This window comes from Sciurus carolinensis, chromosome 4 (genome assembly GCF_902686445.1).
Source record: "Sciurus carolinensis chromosome 4, mSciCar1.2, whole genome shotgun sequence".
Classification (NCBI taxonomy): Eukaryota; Metazoa; Chordata; class Mammalia; order Rodentia; family Sciuridae; genus Sciurus; species Sciurus carolinensis.
The window spans coordinates 109,190,021-109,208,310 of NC_062216.1; the positions used below are offsets into that span (position 1 = coordinate 109,190,021).

Genomic DNA, 18,290 nt, shown 5'->3' on the forward strand with positions numbered 1-18,290 from the left:
TTTTTAAAGTGGTTTTTTTAATATCAAATTTTTTATCTCAATATATGTGTTTTCCTTTGCTCAGATATTATTTTATAGGCTTCAGTAAGATTTTATAGTGCTCTTCATACAAATTCAGTGCCTTTTTTATTAATTTTTTTGTAAAGTATGTGGCACTTTTTGTTTTACTATGAGATATAGTCCTCTTTCCATTTCTAGGAACTTATAAGTAATAAAGAGAACAGGTACTTTTCTTCAAATTACCTTTTACATGGCCACCTTGACAATATGTCATAAATTTTATTGTTTTGGGACTTCCAAGTAATACAATCATTTTATCCCCAAAAGTAGTAGGTAAAGTCTTTCTTTTGGTTCTTTGACTTCTGGTGAAAGGAAACTACCAGAAGAGCTGCCTGCTTCTGCCATGATTTGTGGCCTAAAATAATTCACCATAACAGTAATGTTCTCCCATGAGAATATAAAATCATTGACCTGTCCTCATTCAAGTCTGAAGTTCATGTTTACATAACAACATCTAGTCAAGGAAATTCCAAAGTAAATGCAAGTAGAATGTAGAATAAACTTATAAAAATCCTCCTTGGAAGTCCTTAAAATTCCCACAGATTAAGTTAACCAAATATCTCATAAAATTTACAAAATTTACAAAAGTTTACAAAATTTACAAAAAGTTGGGAGAAAGAACTTCCCTCTGCTGAAGACAGCCACACTGCCCAAGTCACATCTACTTCCTAGGAGCAATCCAGACCCAAAAACTGGTTGATGTTGATAATCTCATCCCCTGTACCTCAATGGAGGACAATTCTTCAGGGCCATCCCAGCTCCAGAGACCCTTATGGAATCATCTGAAGCTTTTGTTATGAAGGCGGCACAATTCAACTTCTGGCCAATCCTGCTTCCTTCGATACCATCCCGTAGGTGTTGAAGCCCAAGTACATCCCCAGTACATTTCCTGCATGCAAATCTCCATATCAGAATCTATTACCTAGGGAACCTAACCTAAAACAGTTGGTTGTCAGAAATAGTCCAAGAAATCAGACTCTCAAATGGGATTTGGGTGACATCCTATAAGAATGGTGTACCACCTTCCATTATAGGATACATGACTATTGTATGGTAGTGTATCTCTGATAGAATTAATGGACCTGGGAACCAAAAGATAGATGTAAAACTTCCCTCTTCACCACCACTCCCAGTGACCTGTTTTAGGAATTGTATGCCCTTTTCCTACAACTTTAAGCTCTGTGGGTAAGAGGTTTTAGTTCCAGGTCCAGGGGATTTGGTGGGAGTCCCACAAAATTCAAGCTATAGCTGCCATCTGATCACTCTATGTTTCTCTTGCCAAGTAACTAACAGGCACAAAAAAGTCCCCATCCTGGTGGGAATGACTCAGGATGAGGAACAAGGAAGAATATCTTTGGCACACAGGTGATTCACTGTGGTGTATCTTGCTACTCTCTTGCCCAACTTTTTTTTTTTTTTTTTTTTTTTGGAGGGGATACTGGGAATTGAACCCAGAGTTGATTTACCACTGAGCTACATAACAAGCCCTTTTTATTTTTTTCTTTTGAGACATGGCCTTGCTAAGTTGCTAAAGCTGGTCTTGAACTTATGACTCCCCTGCCTCAGCCTCCTGAGTCACTGGGATTATAGGTAAATGCCACTACACCCAGTCCCTTGCCCAATTTTGATTGTAGTTTACAAGCACAGAAATCCTGACCAAAAAGAGTAAGGTGATTACGGTTTTAGACACTTCAGGAATGAGGATCTGAGTCAGACCACCATGTAGGCCACCTAGCCCAGCAGGTGAGAAGAATCTGGAATGAGTAGTAGTGGAGAAAGACAATGAGAATCATTTGCAGCCCAGAGACCAGCTGTAGCAGTAAGAACTGTAACTTATCCCACTAAACCTCTTTTAAGTTTCTTCATAAAAAGACATCACCAAAATCATGAAGTAGAAGTTCCCAGGAGTTGTACAAAGCAAGTGGATCCAAACAGCACACAGATGGACTAGAGTGAATGCTATCGTATACCAACCAGATTCCCTCCACCCCTTTCTGGATTAAAGCACTTCTTGCCCCAGTACTGATAGCACTCAGCTGAATCTCTGACAGGCCCTGTGCATCAGTGGGGAACAACTCTCTGGGGTCAACTCAGCTCCACAGCTTCCTGTAAGATTTGCTGGGCACTCTATTGTGACTGAATCATAGTTTATTTTGCCCTAGCCCATGTGATGAATCCCACTTCCTTCAACCTCCCACCACCACCACCACTCCCCGACAGGCTTTGATTCCAATAGTATTTTCCAGTAATTCCAGTGTTAAAAATTATGGGAGACCTTTCCTTAAATGAGCTCCTGCACTAGGCCCCAACAGACCATATCAAACCAAAATGGCATCACTCAAGTCAAATGCCACATAATCAAACTGAAATTTTCAGGAAGCAGATAGATCCCAAAACAGACTAGTTTTTCCTGAAAACAGAAGATTCCAGTCTAGCCACATCAGCATAACAAGGCAGTCCTCTCTGCTTAAACCCTTACCAAAAAAGTAACCTGAAGTAAAATGATAGTAACTGTTTTAGTCAGCTCTTGTGCTGCTATGACTGAAAGACCCAACTGTAGAGAAGGTAAGTTTTATTAGAAGGCTCGCAGTTTCAGAGGTCTTAGTCCATAGAAGGCCGACTCCATTCCTCAGGGCTCAAGGTAAAGCAGAATATCATGACAGAAGAGTGTGGCAGAGGGAAGCAGCTCACATGATGATCAGGAGGCAGAGAGAGAGGTCTCCACTGGCCAGATACAAATATATACCCCATGACTCTACATTGTACAACCAGAGAAATGAATCAAAGTATATTTTGTGATTCATGTACAATGAATCAAAGTGCATTCTGCTATTATGTATAACTACTTAGAACAAATAAAAATAAATAAAATAATTTTTAAAAAATTAAATATATATATATATATATATATATATGTCCCCCAAAACCATGCCCCCAACTCCTACCTCCTCCAGCCACACCCCACCTGCCTTCAGTTAACATTCAGTTAATCCCCATCGGGGATTAATTCACTGATTGGGTTAAGACTCTCACAACCCAATCATTTCTCCTCTGAACGTTCTTGCATTGTCTCACATGTGAGCTTTTAAGGGACACTTCACATCCAAACCATAATAGTAACCAATTATTTTTCCTATTATGCTACTTCCTTGGTACCATCTTCACAAACCACTTTTCAGTCATTGCCCAGTGGGCATTCTCCTATTTTATAGAATGGAAGCTGCCCTAATTCATGAATCATAAATAAAATCCAATTAGAGCTATAGCTAAAATTTTTGTAATTTTTGTCCTTTGAAACCAGTAAACTTATATACCAATTTCTATTTTGAAATCTGTTACCCAGGGGGAAATGATCTGTAACGAAAGATAGTAACAACAATGTCTGCTTTCTGGAGTTAGATATTCAAAACAGAAAGAAACAGAATGACATAGGCCAGGTACAGAAATATAGGTGATGGCATACTACCTGTGATTGACATCTAAAATGGGGACTGAGAGTCGGGCGTGATGGCACATGCCAGGAATCCCAGAGACTCAGGAGGCTAAGTCAGGAGGATCGCAAGTTCAAAGCCAATCTCAGCAATTTAGCCAGGCCCTAAGCAACTTAGTAAGACCCTTTCTCAAAATTAAAAAAAAAAAATTAAAATTACAAGAGATCAACAAATATATGAAAAAAATGTTCAACATCTCTAGCAATTAGAGAAATACAAATCAAAACTACACTGAGATTCCATCTCACGCTTGTCAGAATGGCAATTATCAAGAATACAAGTTGGAGATCCAAGATGGAGGACTAGAGGGAGGCTGCGTTCCTTGTCGCTCCGTAACTCTGGTTTCAAGCAGAGGATATCTGTTTCTTGGTAAGGCCGTTTTTGATGCTTATAGATCCCCTGCTGTTTACCCCATTTGTCTGCTGTGATCACCTGCAGTCTGCCAGCATATTGACGCATTTTTTGAGTGCAGATTGCTCACTGTCAGGTGCCTATCATCCGCCATTTGCCTGCCTCTCGCCTGTCCATCCATTTGCCTGCCTTACACCTATCCATCACCCAATGCACAAGGTTCACCTCCCGATCCATCGACAACAGTCAGTAAACTGATCGCTGACTGCCAGTGGAGCACCAGCTGCCTGCTGTTGCCTGAAAGTTCACTGTTACAGTACCTGCAGTTTTGATTACACATGGCTGCCACCATTTTGAGACAACAGTCAAGCCCCGTAGGACCCCTGACCAGACTGAGACTGAGCCCCGTCTCCAGGATCCCTCAGCCCGACCGATCACTCCCTGCCTCTGGGACCCTCACATCGACTGAATGCTCCCTGCCGCAAGGACCCCCAGACCAACTGACTGCGCCCTATCACCGGGACCCCAGACCGACTGATTGCAACCAGCCTCCAGGATCCCACAACCACACCAAACACACCCAACCTCCAGGACCCCTACCTGACCAACCGCATCCCACCTCCAGGACCTCCAGCTGACCACTTCCACACCCTGAGCTGCAGCTCCCCATTTGCCAACACATTTCAAAGCCAGAGCGGCCATCTTGGATAATCCTGGAAGCCATAGCTCCGATCTTCAGGTGGGGCAAATCCCATCCTGAGACGCCTGCTGGAGGCTTGAAGCTCATTGTCAGGTACCTCTCATGCATCAGGCTACTGAACACTGGGAGGTTTCATTACTATATGACTGTTAAACTGCAGATTTTCTTTTTTCTCCTTATTGAAAAATTTTGTTTTTATTTCTTTACTTTTCTTGCTCTCTTTTCCTTTTGTTTACCTGTTCCCTCAGAGTCTCTTTCTCCCTTTTTTGCATGCTAATATCCAATTCTTTTGATTACACTCTCACCCTTTCTATTATCTAGAACTTCTGTATATTCTTTTCTTATCCCATTAATAGCTACATTCTACATCCCTCTGCATCCTCTTTGTCCTCCATTTGAAACTGCAGACCTTACTGCAAACTTGTTTGTTTTACTGAAGATAATATTTGAACTCACTCTGTTATTATGACAATTTTGTTATTGTCCTCCTAGGGGCTATTTGGTCTAGGATTGCATAGTGTCTGAATTGGGCACTGCTAATATTGATCTCCCCTTACAGAAAGGGTTTTGGAAACCTATAGGGCCACTATAAGCCTGTAGGGGGAAATCTGTAATACCCCAGATCTGCACTGCTAGAGGGGAAGATACATGAACAACATGAAAAACCAAGGGAAGAGAATGATCCAAACAAATCTAGATTCTATATTAATAGAATCTAATGACAGTATGTTAGAAGAAATGTCAGAAAAGGACTTCAGATTATACATGATTAAGAAGATTCGTGAAGCAAAGGATGAGATAAGAGAGCAAATGCAAGAAATGATTGATAATACCAATAAGTTGAAAGTGCAACTGCAGGAAGCAAAAGATCATTTCAACAAAGAGATAGAGATTCTCAAAAAAAACCAAACAGAAATCCATGAAATGAAGGAAACAATAAACCAAATAAAAAAACTCAATGGAAAGCATTACCAAAAGTCTAGACCACTTGGAAGACAGAACCTCAGACAATGAAGACAAAATATTTAATCTTGAAACTAAAGTTGCCCAAACAGAGAAGATGGTAAGAAATCATGAACAGAATCTCCAAGAACTATGGGACATCATGAAAAGACCAAATTTAAGAATTATTGGGATTGATGAAGGCACAAAGAATACAAGCAAAAGTAAATGTTGGTGAGGATGTGGGGGGAAAGTACACTCATACATTGCTGTGGGACTGCAAATTGGTGCAACCACTATGGAAAGCAGCATGGAGATTCCTCAGAAAACTTGGCATGAAACCACCATCTGACCCAGCTATCCCACTCCTCAGTTCATACTCCAAGGACTTAAAATCAGCATACTACAGTAACATAGCCACATCAATGTTTATAGAGTTTCAACTCACAGTAGCTAAACTATGGAAGCAACCCAGGTGTCCTTAAACAGATGAATGGATAAAGAAACTGTGGTAAACATACACAATGGAATATTACTCAGCCTTAAGGAAGAATAAAATTATGGTATTTGCAGGTAAATGGATGGAATTGGAGAATATCTTGCTAAGTTAAATAAACTAATCCCAAAAAGCCAAAATTCTAATGTTTTCTCTGATATGTGGTTGCTAATTCACAATGGGGGGGGGGGGGATTAAAGGTATTTCAAACTAGACAGAAGGTAATGAAGGGAAGGACTGAGGGGTAAGAATAATAGTAGAATGAATCAGACTTTATTACCCTATGTGCATAGACAACTACGTGACCTGTGTAACTCTACATCATGTACAACCAGACAAATGAGAAGTTATACTCCATTTATGTATGATATGTCAAAATGCATTCTACTGTCATGTAAAATTAATTAAAACAAATAAAATATATATTAAATAAAAAAACAACAGGGAAATAACAGACTTTTCAATAAATTATTCTAGACAATATAATAATCATACAGGGAAAATAAAGAAATGTGAGCTCTACATTACAACACAGACACAAATCAATTACAAATAAATTAATGACTAACAGGAAAAAAAATGAAAAAAAAACATTTAGATGAAAATGAAGACATCTATGACTTCAGGGTAAGCAAAGATTTCTTTTAAATGCCACCAAAAAATATATTATGATAAGTCTAAACATCATTGTAAATGGATAAAAACTGAAAACATTCCCTGTAAAAACTGGAACAAGGAAGGGGTGCCCTCTTTCACCACTTCTATTCAATATTATCCTTGAAACTCTAGCCAGAGCAATCAGAAAGACCAAAGAAATTAAAGGAATACAAATAGGAAAAGAAGAACTCAATCTGTCACTATTTGCCGACGACATGATTCTATATTTAGAGGATCCAAAAAACTCCACCAGAAAACTTCTAGAACTCATAAATGAATTCAGCAAAGTAGCAAGATATAAAATCAACACCCATAAATCTAATGCACTTCTATTCATAAGTGGTAAATCCTCTGAAAGAGAAATTAGGAAAACTACCCCCATCCACAATAGCCTCAAAAAAATAAAATACTTGGGAATCAATCTAACAAAAGAGGTGAAAGACCTCTACAATGAAAACTACAGAACACTAAAGAAAGAAATTAAAGAAAACCTTAGAAGATGGAAAGATCTCCCTTGCTCATGGATAGGCAGAATTAATATTGTCAAAATAGCCATACTACCAAAAGTGCTATACAAATTCAATGCAATTCCAATTAAAATCCCAATGATGTACCTCACAGAAATAGAGCAAGCAATCATGAAATTTATTTGGAAGAATAAGAGACCCAGAATAGCCAAAGCAATCATTAGTAGGAAGAGCAAAGCAGGAGGTATCACAATACCAGAACTTCAACTATACTACAGAGCAATAGTAACAAAAATGACTTGGTATTGGCACCAAAATAGACAGGCAGACCAGTGGTACAGAATAGAGGACACACAGACAAACCCAAATAAATACAGATCTCATACTAGACAAAGATGCCAAAGACATACAATGGAGAAAAGGTAGCCTCTTCAACAAATGGTCCTGGGAAAACTGGAAATCTATATGCAGCAAAATGAAACTAAGCCCCTACCTCTCACCCTGCACAAAACTCAATCCAAAATGGATCAAGGACCTAGGAATTAGACCAGAGACCCTGTACTTAACAGAAGAAAAAGTAGATCCAAATCATCATGTCAGCTTAGGACCAGACTTCCTTAACATGACTCCCAAAGCACAAGAAATAAAAGCAGGAATCAATAAATGGAATAGATTCAAACTAAAAAACTTTTTCTCTTCAAAGGAACTGATCTGCAATGTGAAGAGAGAGCCTACAGAGTGGGAGAAAATCTTTGCCACACACACATCAGACAGAGCACTAATCTCCAAAATCTATAAAGAACTCAAAAAATTCTATACCAAAAATACAAATAACCCAATCAATAAATGGGCTAAGGAAATGAGCAGACATTTCACAGAAGAAGATCTACAAGCAATGAACAGATATATGAAAAATATATCTGTTCAACATCTCTAGTAATAAGAGAAATGCAAATCAAAATTACCCTAAGATTTCATCTCACCCCAACTAGAATGGCGATTATCAAGAATACAAGCAATAATAGGTATTGGTGGGAATGTGGGGGAAAAGGTATACTCATACATTGCAGGTGGAGTTGTAAATTGGTGTAGCCACTCTGGAAAGCAGTGTGACGATTCCTTAGAAAACTTGGAATGGAACCACCATTTGACCCAGCTGTCTCACTCCTTGGCCTATACCCAAGGACTTAAAATCAGCATACTACAGTAACACAGCCACATCAATGTTTATAGCAGCTCAATTTACAGTAGCTACATTGTGGAACCAACCTAGATGCCCTTCAATAGATGAGTGGATAAAGAAACTGTGGTATATATACACAATAGAATATCATTCAGCCTTAAAGATGAATAAAATTATGACATTTGCAGGTAAATGGATGAAATTGGAGAATAGCATGCTAAGTGAAGTAAGCCAATCCCAAAATACCAAAAGCCAAATGTTTTCTCGGATAAATGGATGATGATACATAATGGGGGGCGGGACTAGGGGGTAGGAGAAGAATGGAAGAAACTTGGATTGTGTAGAGGGAAATGGGGAAGGGGAAAGGGTGGGAACAGAAAAGATAGTGGAAAGAGACAGACATCATTATCCTATGTAAAAAAAAAAAAAACCAACAACATAAAAAACAGTTTATTGATTTTACTCCTTAAAAAAATTTTTATGATTATTATTTCACATCAGATGGGTAATGTGTGGATAATGTTTGAGAAAGGCATATCTCACACAGTGTTCTGAAAACCCAGTCACCACCCTTATGAACCACCAAAGGATCTGTCCATTATACTTTCTTTTCACCTCTTTTTTTGGTACTGAGGAGTGAACCTACAGGTACTTTACCACTGAACTAAGTCCCCATTCCTTTTTTAATTTTGAGACAGATTCTCACCAAGTTTTTGAGGTTCTTGCTAAGTTGCTGAGGCTAGCACCTGCCTTAACCTCCTGAGTTGCTGGGATTACTGGCATGCACCGCTATGCCCTGTTTTCCATTATACTCTTAAGGCACAGTTGGGTTATTAATATTTTGGGGATTACTAACAGTATAGGCATGAAAGTTTTTTTGGTGCATTATAATTATACAAACAGTGGGATTCGTTGTGATACATTTGTATCACATAGCATAACATATTTTACCAATTTCACTGCCCATTATCTTCCCCTTCCCTTCACTTCTCTCTTTTCCCTCCTCCCAGTTCCTATTTATTCTACTGGCCTATATTTATGCTATAAGTATCCTAGGATTTGGGTATGAAGTTCTTTAATTTTTATATGTAGGAGTGAAATTTCTGCATCCTATGGCTTTCGTATATACTAGGTAATGCCAACATGTTTTCTAAAGTAGTTACATAAATTTTTCTCCTACCAGAAGATATAAAAGATATAAAAGTCCTTTTTATGTTAGTTCTGTCAGATTTTTAGTATTTTGGCTAATCTGGTGGGTGCATACTGTTAGCACATTGAGATTTTAATTTAAATTTATCTGATTATTAGTGAGGTTGAATCCCCCTTGTTATTTTTATTGACTACTTGGATTTCCTTTTTAAGGAGTAGTTCAAGTTTTTCACCAATTTTTTTTTTTTGTGTGGAGCTTTCTGTTTTTAAATTTCTTTTGCTTGTAGACAGACACAATACCATTGTTTTACTTATGTATTTTTATGTTGTGCTGAGGATAGAACCCAGTGCCTCACATGTGCTAGGCAAGTGCTCTACCACTGAGCTATACCCTCAGCCCCACTTTCTGTCTTTTATTTATCAGTTCCATATATATTCTACATACAAATTTTAAGTCTTTATATTAGTTACAAATATTTTCTTTTATTTTGTGACTTTCTCTTATAGTATCTTTTGTTGAACCAAAATTCATATTTCTATGTGATTAGACTTTTAAAAATTATTATTATTTTGATTCATTGTACACAAATGGGGTACAACTTTCATTTCTCTAATTGTATACGAAGTATAGTCACACTATATAATCATACATGTACATAGGGTAATGATGTTTGTCTCATTCTATTATCTTTCCTTCCCCTTATCCCCTCCACACCCCTCATTTTCCTCTACACAATCCATCCTTCCTCCATCCATGCCTTACCCCTCCACCCCTGTTATGTATCATCGTTCACTTATCAGAAAAAACATTTGGCCTTTGGTTTTTGGGGATTGGCTTATTTCACTCAGCATGATAATCTCCAATTTCATCCATTTACCTGCAAATGTTATAATTTTATTCTTCTTTAAGGCTGCATAATATTCTATTGTGTATATATACCACAGTTTCTTTATCCACTCATCTATTGAAGGGCATCTAGGTTGGTTCCACAATCTAGCTACTGTAAATTGAGCTGCTATAAACATTAATGTGGCTGTGTTACTGTAGTATGCTGATTTTAAGTCCTTTGGGTATAAACTGAGGAGTGTGATAACTAGGTCAAATAGGCTAAGGAACTGGGCAGACACTTCACAGAAGAAGATATACAGATAATTAACAAATATATGAAAAGTGCTCCTCATCCCTAGTAATTAGAGAAATGCAAATTAAAACCACCCTAAGATTTCATCTCACTCCAATTAGAATGGCGATTATCAAGAATACAAGCAACAATAGGTGTTGGCAAGGATGTGGGGAGAAAGGTACACTCATACATTGCTGGTGGAGTTGCAAATTGGTGCAGCCACTCTGGAAAGCAGTATGGAGAGTCCTCAGAAAACTTGGAATGGACCCACCACTTGACCCAGTTATCCCACTCCAATAAATTGTTATACAAGTCTCACTATAGAACACAGCACCAAAAATGAAAAAGCTGTGGGGATTCAGGTCATAAATAATTTTGAACAAAATAACCCAAGTCAAAAAAGAAGGCACACAGAGAGACTCAATTTTGGATAGAAGGCAAGGAAGACAAATTTTATTTGTATGCATGCACAACTAAGTTGTAAACTGTAAAGAAAGGTAAGGAAGTAATAATTACCATATAAGTAAGGATAGTAGTTACATCTGGGAATGGAGAAGGTTGCAGTCAGAAAGGGGACTTCTCGTAGTCTGGTTATATTCTATTTATTGATCTGAGTGCTCATTACATGGATGTTCAATTTATAGCATTTGAATAAAAAACACACTATCATTTTATGATCAATTCTATACTTGTATTATATTTCACATTCATTCGTGTGTTCTCCCTTCTTTAAAGTCAATTTCTAAAGACAATGTGTTCCTTTAAATAGGCTATGTTTCACTGTTTCTTTGTATGTTATTGTTTATTGTTGAGACTTTAGCATTTGAAAACCAACTGCTGCTGCTAGTTTTTGATGTGTGCTTTCAGACAGGACTTTCTCCATGCGGCTCAGTTAGAGAATCTCAATCCCTTTCAAGTCTTTTCTGAGGATTCATGTTTTCTGAATTCATACATGAAATCTCCTAATTGGAGAGGTTTGCTGGTTTCTACTTAGGAGGTCTTCTTTGTATCTGTCTGTGATACTGCTGCTTCTCTGGTGCTATAGAAAGTTGTTGTACTGAGACTGGGGTTATACTACAGTGACAGAGCACTTGTCTGGCATGTGGGAGGTCCTGGGTTCAACCCTCAGTGCCCACAAAAGAGAAAAAGGAAAGTTGCTATACCGGAGTTCCACCTAGTGCCAGTCTATGATAACTGCAAATCTGATACTGGACCAAGCCACATTGATGATCTTTGTTCTTAACCATCCACAATCTAAGCCCTGTTCCTGTCAATGCTTAGTTTCAGGAAAATACAGAAACCAAGTCCACAGCAGCACCCCAAAAAGTCAGAATGTTGGAAGTACATTTCATTCCTTTCGCCTTTCAGGGAGACATGAGGAAGTAGATGTTTCTTGATCCTGCAATGCCACCTTAGTGAGAATAACAGGTAAGTGGATGCTGGAAATTTTCTTACTAGACTTTGATAGTTTGGTTTCAAGCTAACATTTGGTGCCTAACCCTCTTAATTGGTTTCTGGATTTTTCATAATGATAATTGGTTTACAGAATATTAAATCCATGTTTATTGGGAGGAAGAAGGGACTGGAGTTTCTTCTTCTGTCATCTTGCTAATGTCCTTTGTTGCTTTATTTTTCCCTTGATAATGGTCACATTCATCTGCTTCTTTGTATTTCTGTTTTAGTTAATGGTGGGTATGACAGATGTTCTGTTGTTGAGTGTCTGCATTTTGTTGTCTTCCTTTTAAGAGTTTTGGCTTTGTATTCATAGACAGTTAATATACTTGAGGTTTCTGTTGAATCTTTATATCTAAGCCTTCTTAGGACAGATCTAGATAATCATTAATTCTTAGATTATTTAATCCCTATTCCTGAGGTGTAGCCTTTCTGAGGTACTTACTGAATACTTCAGATTTTCAATGAGATTTCTCTACTCTGGTTTGTTGGAATTCAAGTCTCTCCCACTCCATACAAATTCCAGTAGTTACCTAACTTTCAGCTCCTACTAATAGTCAGTTTCATGGGAATTCCTCCTTATTCAGGTTTCTAGAACTCCTTCTCTACATACATCCCTTCTCTTCTGCCCTCAAACTCAAACCATCTCTACCTTCACAAACTCTGATTGCTGTCTCTTCAGTTCAGCAAGACAACCATGCTCTGTCCCTCCTAGAACCCAGATCTGCAAAATGTATCAATGCAGAAAACTGACATGATAGTAGAGCTCACCTCAATAGCTTCCCTTCTCTAAGGGATTACAAATCTATGTTGTGTTTTTCAATAGCTGAAGACAGATATTTCATATATTTGGTCTATTTTGTAGTTCTTCAGCAAGAGAACTAGTCTAATATCCTCTACTCCTTCATGGGTGGGCATTGAAGATCTTTACCCTGATTTTCAACTTTCTAAAACCTTGACTGTTCTCTAAATTCTAAAACATAGTTCACTCTCTCCATTAAATTCCATTACTCCCTTCTCTGTAATTTCAATAAACTATGTATCTCTTTTGTTACAGTTATCACATATTCAGTATTGTACTACAGTTAATCTGCAGACAAATCCCATGTCTTGCACACCAATAATGCCTAATATGTTGTGGGATTCAAAAATGTTTATTTGTTGAATGAATATGATACCTCAAAAGATAACGTCTTCTTATGAGTGAACATAGATTAAAGCAGAATAAATTACCTCCTTACCTAGTGGAAGGTTAGAATATATATGGTTTAGGGTCCCTCCCAACTCAAAGCTTCAGTAAAAAAAATATGGAGAGGTTTCAAGATGACGGACTAGATGGTGGCTGCATTTCATGTTGCTCCAGGACGCAGGATTCAAAAGAGGAGATAGTGAGAGACTTGGAACCAACTCAAAGCCACCGGGTGAGTCTCTCCCGTTGGGGAGGCATCCCGGATGGGGCGGTAGTCCCGGAACACAGGGAACTTTGTGAAGTAGAGCTGCCCGGCGAGACGCCCCTCCCCCCGCTGGAGTGGTAAACACGGACCACTGGGAACATCGTAGAGGAGGCGGCTCAGCACAGCGCTTGGACTCGGAGCAACCACTGGGGCTCCGGGCGGCTGCCTGAGGAGGAGCTGCGCTGCGAGCTGTTTGGACTCAGAGCGACCGCTTCTGAACACCAGGGGGCTACCCGGAGGAAGAGGAGGAGCGCGGCGGGTCACTTGGTCTTGGAGTGACTGCATCAGAGCTACAGGCGGTTGCCAGAGGAGGAGGCGAGTGGTGAGTTGTTTGGACTCAAAGTGACCGCTCCTGAACACTGGTGGCCTGCCCAGAGGAGGAGCGTGGTGGGTCGCTTGGTCTCAGAGTGACCGCTCCTGAAAACCCGGGGGGCTACCCCGAGGAGGAGGAGGAGGAACACTTGGACTCGGAGTGACTGCCTAGGGCTACGGGCGGTTGGCGGGAGGAGGAGACGCGAAGTGAGTTGCTTGAACTCCTAGTGACTGCGTTGGAACACCGGGAGGCTGTCCGGAGGAAGAGGCGTGTGGCGTGTTGCTGTGACTCGGAGCTATTGTACAGGGCTCCAGGTGGCGGCTCAGAGGAAGGGCCGCATAGCCAGGCGATTAGGTGCAGAGCAGGGTCCCAGGACCTAGGCCGCTTCTTGGTGGAAGAACCGCACAGAGACACGCCTAGGGGCGGAGCGAAGTTTCCAGGACTGCGGGCAGATTCTCTGAGGAGAGGCAGCCTAAGGAGAAGGGTAAGGCTCCCAGGCCCAGGAGGTAGGTCCAGGACCCTGGGAACATTGCAGAGGAAGGCAGCCCAGCACAGGCGGTAGTTGTAGATTGAGGGGAACCTCTAGGAGGGGAACTGACCAGCGAGACCTCCCCACCGGGTGAGTTTTCCCTGCCGGGTGAGGTTTTCCCACAAGGACAGTGAAACCAGAGACACAGGCACAAACACGCCTTGCCTCAGCCCGCAGTCTAGTTCCCCTTTGGATGACCATTGGTCAAAAAGTGGAGGCACCTCTGCCCACTAGCAGGGAATATACCCCACCTGAGGGTCACCAACCCTAGAGAGGCAGCTTCCTTGTGGAGCACCGCATTATCAACTTCCTCTAAGACTTCAGGCTACTGAAGGATAAGAGGGAATATACTAGCAATCTTCAGGGACATTATAAGTCAATAGAGGAAATCTGCAATATCTTAATGATCCACTGATTCCTGAACAATAAGAGAAAACAAGGGAAGAAAATGCCCCAAACAAATCTAGATGTTACATCAATAAAATCCAATGACAGCATGGCAGAAGAAATGACAGAAAGGGAGTTCAGAATGTACATAATTAAAATGATCAGGGAAGCAAATGATGAGATGAAAGAGCAAATGCAGGCATTGAATGATGAGAAGAAAGAGCAAATGCAGGCATTGAATGATCGCACCAATCGACAGTTAAAAGAGCAAATACAGGAAGCAAAAGATCATTTCAATAAAGAGTTAGAGATATTGAAAAAAAAACAAACAGAAATCCTTGAAATGAAGGAAACAATAAACCAAATTAAGAACTCCATAGAAAGCATAACCAATAGGATAGAACACCTGGAAGACAGAACCTCAGATATTGAAGACAAAATATTTAATCTTGAAAACAAAGTTGAACAAACAGAGAAGATGGTAAGAAATCATGAACAGAATCTGCAAGAACTATGGGATATCATGAAAAGGCCAAATTTGAGAATTATTGGGATTGAGGAAGGCTTAGAGAAACAAACCAAAGCAATGAACAATTATTCAATGAAATAATACCAGAAAATTTCCCAAATCTGAAGAATGAAATGGAAAATCAAGTTCAAGAGGCTTATAGGACTCCAAATACACAAAATTACAACAGACCCACACCAAGGCACATTAAAATGAAAATACCTAACATACAAAATAAAGACAGAATTTTAAAGGATGTGAGGGAAAAGAACCAAATTACATTCAGGGGGAAACCAATACGGATATCAGCAGATTTTTCAATCCAGACCCTAAAAGCTAAAAGGGCCTGGAACAACATTTTTCAAGCTCTGAAAGAAAATGGATGCCAACCAAGAATCTTATACCCAGCAAAGCTTACCTTCAAATTTGACGATGAAATAAAATCCTTCCATGATAAACAAAAGCTAAAAGAATTTACAAAAAGAAAGCCAGCATTACAGAACATTCTCAGCAAAATATTCCATGAGGAAGAGATAAAAAACAAAGAAGCAAATCAACAAAGGGAGGAATTATCCTAAAGAAACTGTCAAATAAAGGAGGAACGAAGTTGTGTCAAAAAAATAAATAAAATTTAAAAAATGAACCAAATGACCGGGAATACAAGTCATATCTCAATAATAACCCTGAATGTTGATGGCCTGAATTCATCAATCAAAAGACATAGACTGGCAGATTGGATTAAAAAGAAAGATCCAACAATATGTTGCCTGCAAGAGACTCACCTCATAGAAAGAGTTACCCATAGACTAAAGGTGAAAGGTTGGGGAAAAACATACCATGCACATGGACTCAGCAAAAACGCTGGAGTATCCATCCTCATTTCAGATAATGTGGACTTCAAGCCAATGTTAGTCAGAAGGGATAAAGAAGGACATTTCATACTGCTTAAGGGAAGCATAAACCAGCAAGATATAACAATCATAAACATCTATGCCCCAAACAGTGGCTCATCCATGTATGTTAAACAAATCCTTCTCAATTTTAGAAACCAAATAGACCATAACACAATAATACTAGGTGATTTTAACACGCCTCTCTCACCACTGGACAGATCTTCCAAACAAAAATTGAACAAAGAAACCATAGATCTCAATAACACAATCAATAATTTAGACTTAACAGACATTTATAGAATATACCATCCAACCAAGAGCGAATACACTTTCTTCTGAGCAGCACATGGATCCTTCTCTAAAATAGACCATATTTTATGCCACAAAGCTAATGTTAGCAAATACAAGAAGTTAGAGACACTACCTTGTATTCTATCAGATCATAATGGATTGAAGTTAGAAATAAATGAAAGAGTAGAAAACAGAAACTACTCCAACACCTGGAGATTAAACAATATGCTATTATATGATGAATGGATAACAGAAGATATTAGGAAGGAAATTAAAAAATTCTTAGAGGTAAATGAGAACAAAGAAACATACTGTCAAAATCTCTGGGACACTATGAATGCAGTACTTAGAGGAAGATTTATTTCATGGGGCACATTCAACAAAAGAAGTAGATATCAACAAATAAACGACCTAACACTACAGCTCAAAGCCCTAGAAAAAGAAGAACAGACCAACACCAAAAGTAGTAGAAGGCAGGAAATAGTTAAACTCAGAGCTCAAATCAACGAAATTGAAACAAAAGAAACAATACAAAAAATTGACAAAATAAATAGTTGGTTCTTCGAAAAAATAAACAAAATTGATAAACCTTTAGCCACACTAAAAAAGAGAAGATGAGAGAAAACCCAAATCACTAAAATTCGGAATGAACAAGGAAATATCACAACAGACACGACTGAAATACAAAACATAATTAGAAGCTATTTTGAAAATCTATACTCCAAAAAATAGAAAATTTCGAAGACATCAACAAATTTCTAGAGACATATGAATTGCCTAAACTGAACGAGGAGGACATACACAATTTAAATAGACCAATTTCAAGTAATGAAATAGAAGAAGTCATCAAAAGCCTACCAACAAAGAAAAGTCCAGGACCAGATGGGTTCTCAGCCGAGTTATACAAAACTTTTAAAGAAGAGCTCATTCCAATACTTCTCAAAGTATTCCATAAAATAGAAGAGGAGGGAACCCTCCCAAACTCATTCTATGAAGCCAATATTACCCTGATACCTAAACCAGACAGAGACACATTGAGGAAAGAAAATTTCAGACCAATATCCTTAATGAACATTGACGCAAAAATTCTAAACAAAATTTTAGCAAATCACATACAAAAACATATTAAAAAGATAGTGCACCATGATCAAGTGGGTTTCATCCCAGGGATGCAAGGTTGGTTCAACATCAGGAAATCAATAAATGTCATTCACCATATCAATAGACTTAAAGTCAAGAATCACATGATTATTTCAATAGATGCAGAAAAAGCATTTGATAAAATACAGCACCCCTTCATGCTCAAAACACTAGAAAAAATAGGGATAGTGGGAACATTCCTTAACATTGTAAAGGCCATCTATGCTAAGCCCATGGCTAATATCATTCTAAATGGTGAAAAACTGAAAGCATTCCCCCTAAAAACTGGAACAAGGCAGGGATGCCCTCTTTCACCACTTCTTTTCAATATCGTCCTTGAAACTCTAGCCAGAGCAATTAGACAGACCAAAGAAATTAAAGGGATACGAATAGGAAAAGAAGAACTCAAACTATCCCTATTTGCTGATGATATGATTATATACTTAGAGGAACCAGGAAATTCCACCAGAAAACTTTTAGATCTCATAAGTGAATTCAGTAAAGTAGCGGGACATAAGATCAATGCACATAAATCTAAGGCATTTTTATACATAAGTGATGAATCTTCAGAAAGAGAAATTAGGAAAACTACCCCATTCACAATAGCATCGAAAAAAATAAAATACTTGGGAATCAATCTCACAAAAGAGGTGAAAGACCTCTACAATGAGAACTACAGAACACTAAAGAAAGAAATTAAAGA

General features: G+C 38.8%; 1 pseudogene; it reads right to left on the bottom strand.

Annotated features, from left to right (window-relative positions):
* Window positions 1-8,842: 8,842 nt before the first annotated feature.
* LOC124984154 (uncharacterized) lies at window positions 8,843-8,938 on the bottom strand (annotated as a pseudogene).
* Window positions 8,939-18,290: the final 9,352 nt, after the last annotated feature.